Here is a 12,360-nt window from a genome sequence, read left to right as displayed (position 1 = left end):
TAAAGTACAGTGTGTAATTTACTATAATTATTACATGAAAGCAAACACTATTGCTGCTATGCAAGGCATGCTATATTCAGGAATGGACTTGAAGCTCCGCCCATTTTCCGCCCACCTTTTCAATTGGCTCCTGTTACTGTCCTTTCTAAATCGTTGCTTTTGATTCATGAATAAACTTAGTAGTCCCTCCTTAGTACCGCCTTGTCTGTATTTATAACCTCCCACAAGGACTTGACGTTTTACTTGTGTTGTTACATGGTCTGTTTTATCTACAGTCTGTGAGCACTATTTTCTTTAATGTCTTTAATCTAGCTGCTGTTGCAGGCACGACAGGCTCTCCCTAACCCACCCTATTTTCATGACAGCGCGGCGCCCGCTCATGGACGGTGCGCTTTATCTTTGAAAAATGCTTCCTGCACAGCGAGGCACTTCTGCATGTGCTAAGCTGCTTAACAAATGCTTTTTTACACCTTTCTTTAGATCAGCCAGCTCTAAAGAAAGGGGCTTGGCTGCCATTAAAGTCAAAGCGCGACTTGGGGCGATTTTACTAACAAAAACCATTTGTTTGTCAACTTAAACAAAGGTTTTTTTTTGTAACATCGCCTCATACCATGCTTTTACTTTAATGGTGGCTGAGGAGCACCTTTATTTAGTCGCAGGTCGTCTAAAGAAAGGAGGGTGACCGCCATTAAAGTGAAAGCGCGGTACGGGGCGCTTTTACAAACAAGTATTTGTAATGCAATAGATCTCGAATTTGCAAGAGTTTAAGCTATTGGTGTTGCAAATGACAATGCCGTTTATTTATGTTTTAAAAACCAAAACATAAGTAAAAGGCATTGTCATTTACAATGCCAATAGCTCAAACTTGTGTAAATGCGAAACCTATTGCATTTGCAAATGCTTGTTTTCCAGGGTTGCCTTGGTAGAGTAGTCCTAATTTTCAGTGGTGCGGGTTGGGATTCTGAATGTCTTGTACTGTTCCCCGTGCAGCTGTTCTGTGTTCCTCTTGGTTATCATGTTTCGTCTCTGGCCTATCCTGTTTGGTTTCATTTTTTGATATTTGCCTCCTATGTTGTTGGTTTCATGGTTTCTTGTCTGTCTGCTGATTATGGCTGGTGTGTCTTTGTGTCAATGAAGCACCTCAGTTGGTTCTACAGTCTTTGACTGGATCAGTGTATTTCATCGATCTTCTGGTCTAACACTTTCCTGTGTTTCTTTTTGGTTGTGTAGCCTGCATCTTGCTCTTTTTCTTTGATCAGGTTAGTGGAGTGGTATTCATGGGGGTCACTCAATTATAGTGGAAACCTGCTGGTGTGTGCCCCATAATTTGGTTAATTCTAGCTATGTCTGGGTTAGAATGCATTTTGTCCTCTGCTGTACCTTTTCTTTAGCTGTCACCTGTTTGTTTTCGTCCTGGAGTAGTGCTGTATCTTTGCTACTTTCTATCAAACATTTTCAAACTTGTGTCATTGAGGTAGGTCGTGACATATAGATGGTGTTCACACTGATTACGGGTTACCACGTTTTTCTGAGGCTGGTGTTAAGGATCAGACTTTACTGATGACAAACATTTCTACTTGCTGCACATTCTACTTTGATTTGAGGATCGAGAGCACCATTTCATTGTTTTTGTACCTTGTTATTTATTTCTGTTGCTTCATCAGGTTTTTCAAGGCATTGATGATAATGTTTCTGTGGCTGTCCAGGTCACATGTTCATGGGTGAATGATGGTTTCTTTTAGGTTTCTGAACTTGTGTCTGGTGATCCTCATAACCCTGAATCTCAAAATTTTAAAAACTAAAAAATAATGTATCTGCTTTTGCCGGGTTTCTCCTACATATGAACAAATTTTATGACAATGTATCTTAGATTTTGATTAGTAGCTAAGGAACTTGACGACAGTCGGACAGTTTCTAGTGAACTCTAATGTGCAGGTATTTCCACATATGAAATTTTAATAGGTGTAAAATTCAATACAAATATAAATAACCTGTGATTTGGCACATTTACTTGCATTTTATTTTTTGTTTTTGTTTCTCTGTATGAAATGGGATAACCCCTTCTTGTGTAACGCTATCCGTTTTGGGAGTGTTGTCTTCCTTTTCCTACCTTGGAAACAAACATACTCCTGTTAATCTGTACCCGTTATGGAATTCTGCTTCCATATCATTGGTGAAAATGAATACACCTGTAAGGTTTTGGGTGTTGATTAACATTTGCAAGCTAGCCCATCAAAAACACCCACAAACACTAATAATAGAAAATCTGGAAATGTGGAGATTTTACCATACTAGTCAAATCCCCATGACTTAACAATCACAAATGTATTTTTGTGCATCTCAGGCGAACATGCGTGCACACAAGCCTGATATTAAACCCCATGTCTTTGGTTGGTTTTTTTTATGTCACGCTAACGTATCTGGAGCACAACATTTTTTTGTTACCATTTGCTAGCACGATTAAGAACTGTCTGTTGAGGGGGTTTGCAGTTCCCATCATGTTTGTGCACGTTGGTGCAGTGGTAATATCTGGGTACAGTGAACCACATTGTATGCATGTTGCGATCGCTTCCTTCTATTGAAAGTGTTATTTCTCTTCTCGTTCCTCGCCAGCGGGTTGTTTTCGTCCATAAAGACTCCTGTCCTCCAAGGACATCTAAGATTCTTATCCTTGTTTTTTTGCCATTGGTATTGACTTTCTTCATTTCGCTGCAGCCTCCCTTGGGCTTCTTCTATTCTGTGGTTTGCGCAAAGGCACTGTCTGCCTGTAGGTGCTTTTTGGTGGTGTCTCCATGGACTTGCATAGTTTTTTGATTTGTCCATTCTATTTCTCTTTCTTCCTCCTTAGCTTTACCCACAATCTTTCTTCTATTTCTATGAAAGCCTGCCTCTCCTTGGAGAGTATGGTAGAAAGACTTGATCGAGGAGTGTTGCCCGCCATGTTTTATTTAGGATCTCTTTGTTTGGAGCAGTCCCTTGGCCAGGGAATATTGTGTACTATATTGCATATTAGCCACCGCCTTGTCTTTCTGTCTGCTGCCATGTCGCGTGCCAGCTTCTCACACTGCCCTGCCGCATGTGGTGAAGCACAAACAGTTTGCTTTGACTCCGAGGCATCGAGCAGTGCTCTCAAATCATTCTCAGTTTGCATTATGCAGAACTGCTCGGATAATTGGCCCAATGTATCTTGCAATTAGCTGCCAGGACCACGGCTGGGCGGCTGACCTCCTGGCCGCAGCCAGGGCCGTTGTTTCCGTGTCTGGGGCTAATTACAAAATATGGCTTTGTGTACTGATCGCGACGCCATCTTTGCATCGTTAGCTCTAATATGACAAGACATCATAATGGGAGGATTTCGTACCGAGGGCCGTGAATGATTGCAGCGTGAAAGTTCCATCTCTCCGCGCGCGCCCAGTAAGGGGCGCTTAATTCCCGCGCTCTGTCTTTTTGACGTGCCTTATCGGAGGGCCGCAGATCGGGGTATTGCCAGACTGTTTATTATTAAATAAATGAAATTAAAAAGTGTTGCTTCCTTGCGGGTAATGGATGGGATTAGGCGCTGATGGATACTTAGGAACGCTGATTGCGGTGACAAAAAGTGCCCGCTGAAGTATGAAATTATGAAATCATTTGGTCCCCTTAATGCGACGCGGCCTGTCTCAAAGGATTAGGCCCGTCATCTCTTATGACTTTGTGCTGCTGGAAGTGGTCCGGTGAAGGTGAATGCTTCTGTCTTCAGAGGCTCTGTCAGGGTTTGCCGCGGCGCTGATGTCTGGATTAGTTTTAAATCACCCCCGAACAACAATAATAACACCCACACCAAAAAAAAATGATATCGAGAGCAACGACAACAAAAAAAGAACATTGATACACATTACTAGCGTGATTATAACTGTTATAAATAATTCCATTGTTAATAATCTACTTAATAGTGCTAATAATTGCAATTATACAGATAATAATACCAGCAATAATAATAATGGTAAAATAGTAATGATAAGAAATAATCTGTAATTATTTTGTTATTATTACTCATAACTCTAAAGATTATAATAATTATACTAATAATAATAGAAGACTGCTTTTATTAGTACTTTAGGTGATGTTAATGATATTAATATTAATAAAACCATAACGAGATAAAATAACAATGGTAATAAAACGTAGAGTTATAATAACAGCAGCAGCACATCTTTTAATAACAATAACACATTATACGACAAAAGCTTTAAAGAATTTTGCATTACCATCTGCTGAAATTCCTTTCAAAATAATACTGACCATTTATGTATTCTCCTTCTGCTTCACTGCAATTCCAAATGTATAGGATTGTGTCCGCCTAGTGGCGAAGCCCAGAACTGTTCTGCATGAAGTTTCTCAAAGACAGGCCAATGGACTGTCAGTCCTCTTGCATAAACACAGCCCCTCTCCTTTCCTATGTTCTTGCCTATGTGATTTGTTCTGCTTAGTTCATTTACACAATCAGTGGAAAGGTTGATCTTCCTCTGTTGGTTGTGTGATGCCACAGGCCTATCGGGGCCATTTTTCTTCTGTGCACTGGGTGTTTTCTCCAGTTTGTGCTGTGTGTCAGATTTGTTCTCTTTTCGGTATGCTCCGGACTGGTTAGTCTTGCAGTTTGCATGGTTTGTCAGCATCTTCTGCCCAAGGCTGATGTCCTCATGGCGGTATCTTCTGCGTGTGGACCTCGCATCGAGTCTACTTTGAGGCATCTGACCTTTGTCAAATGAATCACACACAACAGGTTCTGCAACGTAGCTCTGCTGGTAAAAAGATTGTGGCACTTTTTCCATACTTCTGCAAACCACCATCGGGTGCTCAGACCTGTTAGTAGGCTTGAGAGCAAGCATCGATTAAGACGCATATCTCTCCTTGCTCAGAAGAGTCCATCGCCCTCGTCTGTTGAAGATCTTACTGGTTAGGATTGGTCAAGACAATGATCATTCAGAACAGGAGCCCACTGTAAATCCTTCAGAAATTATGTCAAGGTATTATCTATGAGTCACAGATCTCCTCCCCCAAATGTGTAGAAATAGATGTCTTTTCTGTCTTAGAGAGGATAGGACGATGACGTCACCACAGTTGTTCAACTACATTCCCAACTTGGTAGCAACAGGCTTACCTCTGTGTACCATCGAGTAGACGGGCAAGAGTGGAATCTTCATGTTTATTCTAGGATGGACAGGACAAAGGGACCTGCTTTTCACTTAATGGCTGTGACATTTTAATCTATATTAATTTGTGCAAAATGTCTTCAGTCCCAATTAAAATTTTGCCTGTGTTCTTATCAACCCATCACCTTCAACCTATGAAGTCAGTTGGGAAATGGAAGTATCGCACTACGTACAGGTCTGGCTAAATGCCTTAAAATTACTCGCTATTCCTGAGGCAATAATGCAAGACTCTTCTTGTCTCTCTGAGCTGGGTACATTATTATCCCCCTGCTCAGGACAGAGGAATGCTCTGCTATGGCCCTCAGTTGCACATTTTTTTTACGGAATCGCTAAGTATCGAGTGTGCAAAAAACACTCTGGTTGCGCTACTTGTATTGAAATCCAAAGGCCCATGCACAAGATGTCTGAGAGGGCCCACAGGCCACCTGCGGTTATTGTGCTGGAATATTTTCCAGGAATGTGATAAAATTCATCCCGGAGAATCCCTAATGGCATAGTGCTGGAATCCCAATCCCAGTGCTTCTCAGTACATTCATTGTTACAGGCTCAATCAATGCCTATTCCTAGGATATTCAATATTTACTTTCATTTGTGCTTCTACAGTATACTTACTTTTATGTCCCTGTTTGGGAGGAAAATGGAAAAAAACCGTAGTTTTATAGAACATGCTGTGCAGAACAGAATGTTTGGACTAAGTGTAGCAGCAAATTGGTCTAACGGCATCTAGGCAGTGATCATTTATATGCACCACTAGAGCATGATGGGAAGTTGACCCACTAGAACTCCCACTATAGCAACAGCCAAATCCTTTCTTGAGGTTGCATTGAACAAACTACAGAACATGCACAAATATTTTCCCTGTTGCATTTAAGAAGATCCAGTTTTCCAATCACATAAGAGATCATTGCGTTCCCACCTTCTTCTAAGAAAGGGTGTCAGCCATTGGTTGATCGTGTTCTAAGAGCCTGGCCTTCATGATCTCTTCTGTCTTATGTAGTGGCTGAGGCCAGGTGGATCTTTGGAGAATTATACTTTTCCTCTCACTGTATGACAACAATTATTTCTAATCCAAGAAGCTGCTCATACCCCCACTGGCCTCCAATTTTCCAGATGTAATATGATTTCTGGATTTAAAGCATGACGTGCCATTAAGATGCATATGACACTATAGACCACTGTCTCCATGCTCTGCTATACTTCAGCGTATGAATCTGCCACCGGAGAAGCACCTAAAGGATTCTGCTAGTCATTATGTGATGGCTACATCGTGTTCATTCTGGCCTTTGTATTAATGTCTTTGGAAGGCTTTACGCGAAAGAAGCAATGTCCCCATTGTCGAAGCAGCTATCTGTCCCTCTGGGCTAAATACATTTCTCGACCAACGAGACTCAATTAAAAGCTTCAAGGTCATTCATGGCTGCTTTGTCTGCAGCATGACAGTGTCAGCTGGGTTTAGTGCCTCTAAAGAATCAATCTGTGGTGCTATCACAGCAGCGGGGAAGTGGGATGCCGGGTCCACTTTTACTATGGCTCAGTCTTCCTCCCAAGGATTTTTAAAGCCTGACACGTGAAAGGTCTTAATATAGATTTGGAAGTAGCAGTAACGAATGGGGACAACCTTCGATTGTGTAGAGAATTAGCGTCTATCATGAACAGTTGCTGAGTTACCGTTGTCCGCAGGGTTGCATGTCAGAATATTGATAACAAAAATATTGTGATCTGAAAATTGTTTACAAAAATATTGATCCATTGGGTGCACATTATCTATTATGAATTGCAATCAATGTTGGCAAATATGATTTTTAGGACACAACATTCCGGTTTGGAAATCTCAGGTATGGAGTATGTACTTGAGTGCACATTTATAAAATATAGGTGGACAGTGTAAGAGGGGTGTGCCTCATAGAGGAACAGGGGACAGTGTCTGTTTACAAGTATGACCTGTGGGGTGAAAAACATGAATTCATCTACAAATAAAGTGTGCAAAAAGAAACATTTAGCAATATTTCCTTGAAAATGAAAACAATAGTAAAACCAGCAACCATGAGCAGTCTATCCTATAGGCTTTTTCTTAGTTATTTCTATTTGATCATTTGTGGCGTAATGTAGGTTTTCCCATGAGAAAACTAGGGGCTCCCTAAGGGAAAGTAAGAAAGTTAATATTCTTAATATGCTCATTGAAAGATATCAGATGGGAAAATAATTTGACCTACTAAAACACTATTGGAGCAGCCAGGCACAATAGCAAGCACTGGGCAATCCCAAGGAAATTGGACAATGTAATGTATGTAAATGTATTTGAGCTTATATAGCGCACAGCTACCCACAAAGGGTTTCCCGGCGCTTGCTTAGGGAACCCGTCCTGGTATTCCCCTGTGAGATAACCCCGGCAGGGTATCCACAAGGTGAAAGCCAGGCATCCCGCCGCGAGGGGCCGTTGTGGAGATTAAGCAAGCTATTGTCCAGAGTCGCAGAGTGTGAACCCGTGAGTTGAGAAGGCACCGGAGCGAGAATTATCGAGTCCGTGGAATTTTTGAGCCCAAGACCCGCCGAGGCGGGGAATTGAACCCTGGTCCAGGGCCGATCTCAGCTTCCGGGTCTGCCGCCTCTAACCCCTGAGCCACACTTCTCCTAGGCTAAAACCTATGGAAAGTTGGTATACAAATAACCTACAGATAAACCAGAGATGTTAACACTCTTATCCTTCTCCCATTTCCAGGAGACAACGCCCCAGTCGTACCCGACTGTGCGTGCAAGCCATCCGTCATACCCATGACCCTTGCCCGTCATCTTCCTTATTGTGATTGCCCTGTTTCACCGGATCCACCGATCAGAACACAAGCGCCATAACAGCCCTGATGAGTCACAGGCACTGCCCTGTTGATGAAACACGTGTCGGCTGGCGTTCTGTATAACATACCAAAGAAAGAAGACGTATATAAAGTGTAATATATTGTCTTCACCATACAACCGGTGTCCATTGTTTTGTCTCAATCGACCAAATCACTTAAAGTTGTTTGTACCACACGTGTGCCCAGTACCTGTTGTAGATAAACCAGAGATGTCCGGAACGACTCAATTTCCATCACGTTTTAATCTCTGAAAGATTAGATAAGTCTATTTTCACTGTTTTAATTTGAGATATTCTTCCTAGGTGTTATGTGAGAACTCTTTAGTTTGGAATTTAGGAAATAAACCATCAGGTGATCCTTGCAATGAAGTTTAGGCAGCATGGGTGGAGTATACTAGAATATTTCCTTAAATTGGCAGCCGTTGGTTGCTCTGTATACATGCGAGTGACAAGTGTGTAATACAGCCCCCGTGTGTCATCCCATTCTTGACTAATAATTATGAAAACTCCTAGGACCGGCTTTTATGGTGGGTCACTTGTGAGATTCACCTTGCGATAGACGAGTGTTCCAGAAGAATACTGGAGGATGCCAGGAGAATAGGCGTTTTCTGGATTTGTTGCTTGGCGGTGAGGTTGCACATATTGGCATCAGCTTCTCTTCAGTCGTGTGTGGGTGTTTGTGTATGTATATCATTCTCAAAGGCGGGCTTGTCCAATGTTCTTTGGCGCCCAGGGCAAAGTAGCATGTTGTCATGCCCTGCCCTGCTACTCTGTTTCCCTTTAACTGGTGGCACCCTAGGCAGTTGCCACATGTTGTCTTGTTGTAGCATAGATCATGTTTGCAAAACTGTACTTGCCAATCAGGGGCATGTATGGAAACCCCAGGAGACTTCTTCAGAACTGAATGGGTTAATGACCATGTAACCTTGAAAGTAGGTTTGTGAGAAACATTTATCTTAGAGGCAAATGACTGGCTTTTTTAGTGAAAGAATGCATCTGTGTATTGTGGCAGACCTGAGAGTATTCAGTGTAAGCTGGGAACATCAAAGCTAGGGTATCAATGGGTCAAAATTTAGGTACCAGAATATCCATGGATGAAATATCAAAAGGTAAGTGTGTGTCAATTTTTTATTCCTAACTCCACGTATACACCATATATCCTTGGTGATGTATAGATCTTCAAGGTGCATAGGTATGTGGTTAAGAACAGGAAATCCACACCTCCCTCTGTGCACTTACCTGTTTAATATGTTGTCCCTCGATATCTTTGTCACAATATTGTGACCTGTTGATATTTTGGCTTCAATGTTCAATACTACAATCAAAGTATTCACAATTATCTATATAAAAATATGTTGTAAAATTAATTGTTTGGCCTGTTTTAAAAAATACTGAATGTAGAACCCACCAAAGCTAGTGGAGTGAGTCAGGCTTGCTCACTGTACTCCATTAACGCAGTGTAAAGCTGGTGGTAAAACCTTTTAACACAGCTGCTTCTAGCTCTCAATCAATGAATCAGGGGGTTTATATGGCTCAGCTACTCACCCGTAAGGGTCTCAAGGTGCTGAGGGGGCTGGTGATCCGAAGGGGCACAGGGGTTCGGTCGAAGAGCCAGGTCTTGCGATCCTTCCTGAATTGGGTCAGCGACGGGGATTGCCTGAGGTGGAGAGACAGGGGTGTTCCACGTCTCGACAGTGAGCTGGGAGCTGGGAGAAGGATTTCCCTCCGGCTTTGGTCTTGTGAATCCGAGGGACAGTGGCCAGGGCCATTTGGGCGGAGCACATGTGTCTGGCGGGTAAAGTCTCTGAAGTCCCACCTGCTATCTCACTATATATCTGTATCCTCCTTTGTATCTTTTTATCCATATCTCTCTCTGTATCTGTCTTAATTTCTCTTCTTAGTTCTTTATGTATCTTATTCAGTGTTAAATTTGAGCCGGTGGCTTCAGTGGCGTACCAAGGAGGGCTGTCTGCCCCGGGCACCATGAGTTTTAGGCGTGTCACAGGGCAGCAGCCGCAGGAAGCGCCAGCTCCTCCCACCTCCATATTCGACCGTCAAAACGCAGGGGCCGCCATGCGCGGCATAAGCCCTAGCTACGCCACTGGGTGGCTTCTTCTGTTCAGCACCAGAAGTTAATTGTCCATATCGGAACTTATGACCGTCTGCCACATGGTGGCGGTTTTTGTCTAAGTTAGAGATGACCACAAAAGTTGTTTATTGATTCAATATACATTAGGCATTGCTAGTATCTGCCGCCTAAATCATTCTTATATCTTTGAGGTCCTAGAATAGTCTGAACTGTCGCACTTGTAGGAGTGGAAAGGTTAGTAGTTATGTTAGTGCAGTCATTGGCAGTGCACACCGGGGCAATTGGTGGCGCAGGTTGCAGTGGTTTCCTGACGAGGCCCCTTACCCTTATGTTTTTTTACAAGTTAAGGACTGCTTTCATTTACTATTTTCTCTCTTCTCGCTTCTTATCTTCTTCTTCTTCTTCTTACCCTCTGTTGCTCTCACTTTGCATTTCGGTTTCTCTTCCCCATATTTTGAGATGCTGGGAGACAAGGAACAGCCTGGTTGTAATTCTGTTGAAGGAATGAACTGTCCTACATGATCAGAAGAGATGCTGAGCCTGTCAGATTTCATTTTATGAACATTTGAAGGTGGTAAATTGGAAAAGAAACAGGCCAGTGCCGGATGGCTGGGCGTCATACCCAAGGCGCTCATACAGAATAGACTGCAAGCCGCAACAGGGGCAATTTACTACCACCTCGTGGCTACTTGACACGAGCCAGGGCAGCCACTTATCTGGGTGCAAATGTTGTCCAATTTCCATGTGCCTTAATAACAACATCTGCAGTCCCATAGAGCATCAAGTGGACATGTACCATACTGGCCAAACAGTGGTGTAACGAAACTTGAGGGGCCCCACGTGCAAAGTACATGGAACCCTCCCCTCCCTGGAGCACCACCTACCACTTTTGCTGAGGGGGCCCACTTGAACTCAGGGCCCCCACACCTCAGGGGTGGGGGGGGGCCTTTATTTAGGCCACTGGGGCCAAACTCTTTCCAGGGGGATTCCTAGAGCTTAATGTTAGAATCTGCTGTTTTTATCATGCCTTCCCTACTCTGCTCTACTTAGTTATGGAGTCATTGGATTTTGGGGTGTCACTGTAAGGCTGGGTGTGCAGGTAGAGCGGTCTGAGCAGGTAGGATGCTGCTCTTGGGGGAGGGGGGCGTTCACTGAGAAACCTGTAACCGGTCATCTACAACCTATGCAGCTATGTGAACTGGCTTCCTGACTCCTTCCTTACAAGAATACCCTGAAATGCAACTCATATGCACCCTAAGACTTTAAGAATTAGTGAGGTCGTATGACTTCTCAAACAGCACTTTCTATGTACAGTAGTTAAACACCCTGGCATTTCTGAAGAGAAACACAGTGTATTTTGATTCGACGGCAGTCAATTATGTGTGTACCTGCAGGACAAGCGCGCGCTGTTCATTCGTGACTGCTTCCTGTGTCAACAGATGACATAGATCTAGTGTCCTCCTCACTTGCTCCTATTGGCTGGTGTAAATATCGCTCGGTCCCTTTAAGCCATCCGGTTCACCTTTACATCACCCTCAGTGGGGGAACAGCAGACTGACCGTGCCATGAAGGACAGATCAATACACTAAATAAAGAATGTGGGAAGCTGTGAGTCCAGGTGGCACCGCGTGACTGCAGTGGTGATGGCAATCTGTGAGATGTATGCATAGCTCCAAACAAGGGTGGTTGGGAGGCTACAGAGCTAATGACTGCCATTTAACCACTTGATCCCCTAATTGCTACTTTGATCATGGTGCCTTCTGGCATTCCCTGCTCGGTAACGATGCATGTTAATGACTTGCCTCGTGCACTTGTTCCCTCTGCTATATTGTAAGTGTGAGGTGCTATGGCTTTGGCTGCAGCATGTATGGATGTAAGCACTGGTGCTTCTAGTACGTTGAATCTCTTCAGCGACGGCGTTCAAATTGGAAACCAAAAAATTCTTTATGAATAAATTCTTACCCTAATTGGGCTAGGCTCACCTGCTCGAAGACATTGTTCTTACTTACATTGTCCCATCATTTGTTATTGCTCTTTTTTTAGTTTTTTGTGCAACTATTCCTGTTTTTTACTCTTACTTGATGTCGATTTTGCATTTATGTCCATCCTCCCATCCTATTGTAAAGCGCTCTGATATCCCTCTGGATCTTGTTCGCGATATATAAACTTTATATATAAATAAATAATCATCTTGCAGAAGGCTACCCAGGCCTGCCCATCCGGGTAAT

The 12,360-nt window shown here is 43.1% G+C and overlaps 1 protein-coding gene across 3 annotated transcripts in view; it reads left to right on the top strand.

Moving 5' to 3' along the window:
• Positions 1-12,360, top strand: part of DAB2IP (DAB2 interacting protein) — a 1,377,413-nt gene that overhangs the window by 756,363 nt on the left and 608,690 nt on the right. The window lies entirely within an intron of this gene.

Source organism: Lissotriton vulgaris, chromosome 5 (assembly GCF_964263255.1).
Source record: "Lissotriton vulgaris chromosome 5, aLisVul1.2, whole genome shotgun sequence".
In the NCBI taxonomy this organism is placed as follows: Eukaryota; Metazoa; Chordata; class Amphibia; order Caudata; family Salamandridae; genus Lissotriton; species Lissotriton vulgaris.
This window is presented reverse-complemented; position numbering and strand designations above follow the sequence as displayed.